We start from the raw sequence: 4,967 nt of genomic DNA, 5'->3' as shown, positions 1-4,967 counted from the left end.
GGGATTCCCTTTTAGACTCCAATCTGAACAAAAAGGTGCAGGGATTCCCTTTTAGACTCTAATCTCAACAAGAAGGGGCAGGGATTCCCTTTTAGACTCCAATCTCAACAAGAAGGTGCAGGGATTCCCTTTTAGACTCTAATCTCAACAAGAAGGGGCAGGGATTCCCTTTTAGACTCCAATCTCAACAAGAAGGTGCAGGGATTCCCTTTCAGACTCCAATCTGAACAAGAAGGGGCAGGGATTCCCTTTTAGACTCCAATCTCAATACGAAGGGGCAGTGATTCCCTTTTAGACTCCAATCTGAACAGGAAGGGCAGGGTTTCCCTTTTAGACTCCAATCTCAACAAGAAGGGGCAGGGATTCCCTTTTAGACTCCAATCTGGTCAAGAAGGGGCAGGGATTCCCTTTTAGACTCCAATCTCAACAAGAAGGGGCAGGGATTCCCTTTCAGACCCCAATCTGAACAAGAAGGGGCAGGGATTCCCTTTCAGACTCCAATCTCAACAGGAAGGAGCAGAGATTCCCTTTTAAACTCCAATCTGTACAGGAAGGGGCAGGGATTCCCTTTTAGACTCCAATCTCAACAGGAAGGGGCAGGGATTCCCTTTTCGACTCCAAGCTCAACAAGAAGGGGCAGGGATTTCCGTTTGGACTCCAATCTCAAGAAGAAGGGGCAGGGATTCCCTTTTAGACTCCAATCTCTACAAGAAGGGGCAGGGATTCCCTTTTAGACTCCAATCTGAAAAGGAAGGGGCAGGGATTCCCTTTTAGACTGCAATCTGACCAAGAAGGGGCAGGGATTCCCTTTTAGACTCCAATCTGAACAGGAAGGGTCAGGGATTCCCTTTCAGACTCCAATCTCAACAAGAAGGGGCAGGGATTCCCTTTTAGACACCAATCTCAATACGAAGGGGCAGGGATTCCCTTTTAGACTCCATTCTGAACAGGAAGGGGCAGGGATTCCGTTTTAGACTCCAATCTGAACAAGAAGAGGCAGGGATTCCCTTTTAGACTCCAATCTCAACAAGAAGCGGCAGGGATTCCCTTTTAGACTTCAAACTGAACAAGAAGGGGCAGGGATTCCCTTTTAGACTCCAATCTCAACAAGAAGGGGCAGGGATTCCCTTTTAGTCTCCAATCTCAACAAGAAGGGGCAGGGATTCCCTTTTAGACTCCAATCTCAACAAGATGGGGCAGGGATTCCCTTTTAGACTCCGATCTCAACAAGAAGGGGCAGGGATTCCCTTTTGGAAACCAATCTCATCAAGAAGGGGCAGGGATTCTCTTTTAGACTCCAATCTGAACAAGAAGGGGCAGGGATTCCCTTTTAGACTCCAATCTGAATAAGAAGGGGCAGGGATTCCCTTTCAGACTCCAATCTCAACAAGAAGGGGCAGGGATTCCCTTTTAGACTCCAAGCTCAACAAGAAGGGGCAGGGATTCCCGTTTGGACTCCAATCTCAAGAAGTAGGGGCAGGGATTCCCTTTTAGACTCCGAGCTCAACAAGAAGGGGCAGGGATTCCCTTTTAGACTCCAATCTGAAAAGGAAGGGGCAGGGATTCCCTTTTAGACTGCAATCTGACCAAGAAGGGGCAGGGATTCCCTTTTAGACTCCAATCTGAACAGGAAGGGTCAGGGATTCCCTTTCAGACTCCAATCTCAACAAGATGGGGCAGGGATTCCCTTTTAGACTCCGATCTCAACAAGAAGGGGCAGGGATTCCCTTTTGGAAACCAATCTCATCAAGAAGGGGCAGGGATTCTCTTTTAGACTCCAATCTGAACAAGAAGGGGCAGGGATTCCCTTTTAGACTCCAATCTGAATAAGAAGGGGCAGGGATTCCCTTTCAGACTCCAATCTCAACAAGAAGGGGCAGGGATTCCCTTTTAGACTCCGAGCTCAACAAGAAGGGGCAGCGATTCCCTTTTAGAGTCCAATCTGAACAAGAAGGGGCAGGGATTCCCTTTTAGACTCCAATCTCAACAAGAAGGGGCAGTGATTCCCTTTTAGACTACAATCTGAACAGGAAGGGGCAGGGATTCCCTTTTAGACTCCAATCTCAACAGGAAGGGGCAGGGATTCCCTTTTCGACTCCAAGCTCAACAAGAAGGGGCAGGGATTTCCGTTTGGACTCCAATCTCAAGAAGAAGGGGCAGGGATTCCCTTTTAGACTCCAATCTCTACAGGAAGGGGCAGGGATTCCCTTTTAGACTCCAATCTGAAAAGGAAGGGGCAGGGATTCCCTTTTAGACTGCAATCTGACCAAGAAGGGGCAGGGATTCCCTTTTAGACTCCAATCTGAACAGGAAGGGTCAGGGATTCCCTTTCAGACTCCAATCTCAACAAGAAGGGGCAGGGATTCCCTTTTAGACACCAATCTCAATACGAAGGGGCAGGGATTCCCTTTTAGACTCCATTCTGAACAGGAAGGGGCAGGGATTCCGTTTTAGACTCCAATCTGAACAAGAAGAGGCAGGGATTCCCTTTTAGACTCCAATCTCAACAAGAAGCGGCAGGGATTCCCTTTTAGACTTCAAACTGAACAGGAAGGGGCAGGGATTCCCTTTTAGACTCCAATCTCAACAGGAAGGGGCAGGGATTCCCTTTTAGACTCCAATCTCAACAAGATGGGGCAGGGATTCCCTTTTAGACTCCGATCTCAACAAGAAGGGCCAGGGATTCCCTTTTGGACACCAATCTCAACAAGAAGTGGCAGGGATTCTCTTTTAGACTCCAATCTCAACAGGAAGGGGCAGGGATTCCCTTTTAGTCTCCAATCTCAACATGAAGGCGCAGGGATTCCCTTTTAGACTCCAATCTGAACAAAAAGGTGCAGGGATTCCCTTTTAGACTCTAATCTCAACAAGAAGGGGCAGGGATTCCCTTTTAGACTCCAATCTCAACAAGAAGGTGCAGGGATTCCCTTTTAGACTCTAATCTCAACAAGAAGGGGCAGGGATTCCCTTTTAGACTCCAATCTCAACAAGAAGGTGCAGGGATTCCCTTTCAGACTCCAATCTGAACAAGAAGGGGCAGGGATTCCCTTTTAGACTCCAATCTCAATACGAAGGGGCAGTGATTCCCTTTTAGACTCCAATCTGAACAGGAAGGGCAGGGTTTCCCTTTTAGACTCCAATCTCAACAAGAAGGGGCAGGGATTCCCTTTTAGACTCCAATCTGGTCAAGAAGGGGCAGGGATTCCCTTTTAGACTCCAATCTCAACAAGAAGGGGCAGGGATTCCCTTTCAGACCCCAATCTGAACAAGAAGGGGCAGGGATTCCCTTTCAGACTCCAATCTCAACAGGAAGGAGCAGAGATTCCCTTTTAAACTCCAATCTGTACAGGAAGGGGCAGGGATTCCCTTTTAGACTCCAATCTCAACAGGAAGGGGCAGGGATTCCCTTTTCGACTCCAAGCTCAACAAGAAGGGGCAGGGATTTCCGTTTGGACTCCAATCTCAAGAAGAAGGGGCAGGGATTCCCTTTTAGACTCCAATCTCTACAAGAAGGGGCAGGGATTCCCTTTTAGACTCCAATCTGAAAAGGAAGGGGCAGGGATTCCCTTTTAGACTGCAATCTGACCAAGAAGGGGCAGGGATTCCCTTTTAGACTCCAATCTGAACAGGAAGGGTCAGGGATTCCCTTTCAGACTCCAATCTCAACAAGAAGGGGCAGGGATTCCCTTTTAGACACCAATCTCAATACGAAGGGGCAGGGATTCCCTTTTAGACTCCATTCTGAACAGGAAGGGGCAGGGATTCCGTTTTAGACTCCAATCTGAACAAGAAGAGGCAGGGATTCCCTTTTAGACTCCAATCTCAACAAGAAGCGGCAGCGATTCCCTTTTAGACTTCAAACTGAACAAGAAGGGGCAGGGATTCCCTTTTAGACTCCAATCTCAACAAGAAGGGGCAGGGATTCCCTTTTAGTCTCCAATCTCAACAAGAAGGGGCAGGGATTCCCTTTTAGACTCCAATCTCAACAAGATGGGGCAGGGATTCCCTTTTAGACTCCGATCTCAACAAGAAGGGGCAGGGATTCCCTTTTGGAAACCAATCTCATCAAGAAGGGGCAGGGATTCTCTTTTAGACTCCAATCTGAACAAGAAGGGGCAGGGATTCCCTTTTAGACTCCAATCTGAATAAGAAGGGGCAGGGATTCCCTTTCAGACTCCAATCTCAACAAGAAGGGGCAGGGATTCCCTTTTAGACTCCAAGCTCAACAAGAAGGGGCAGGGATTCCCGTTTGGACTCCAATCTCAAGAAGTAGGGGCAGGGATTCCCTTTTAGACTCCGAGCTCAACAAGAAGGGGCAGGGATTCCCTTTTAGACTCCAATCTGAAAAGGAAGGGGCAGGGATTCCCTTTTAGACTGCAATCTGACCAAGAAGGGGCAGGGATTCCCTTTTAGACTCCAATCTGAACAGGAAGGGTCAGGGATTCCCTTTCAGACTCCAATCTCAACAAGATGGGGCAGGGATTCCCTTTTAGACTCCGATCTCAACAAGAAGGGGCAGGGATTCCCTTTTGGAAACCAATCTCATCAAGAAGGGGCAGGGATTCTCTTTTAGACTCCAATCTGAACAAGAAGGGGCAGGGATTCCCTTTTAGACTCCAATCTGAATAAGAAGGGGCAGGGATTCCCTTTCAGACTCCAATCTCAACAAGAAGGGGCAGGGATTCCCTTTTAGACTCCGAGCTCAACAAGAAGGGGCAGCGATTCCCTTTTAGAGTCCAATCTGAACAAGAAGGGGCAGGGATTCCCTTTTAGACTCCAATCTCAACAAGAAGGGGCAGTGATTCCCTTTTAGACTACAATCTGAACAGGAAGGGGCAGGGATTCCCTTTTAGACTCCAATCTCAACAGGAAGGGGCAGGGATTCCCTTTTCGACTCCAAGCTCAACAAGAAGGGGCAGGGATTTCCGTTTGGACTCCAATCTCAAGAAGAAGGGGCAGGGATTCCC

This window comes from Hypanus sabinus, unplaced genomic scaffold (genome assembly GCF_030144855.1).
Source record: "Hypanus sabinus isolate sHypSab1 unplaced genomic scaffold, sHypSab1.hap1 scaffold_468, whole genome shotgun sequence".
NCBI lineage: Eukaryota > Metazoa > Chordata > Chondrichthyes > Myliobatiformes > Dasyatidae > Hypanus > Hypanus sabinus.
This window is presented reverse-complemented; position numbering follows the sequence as displayed.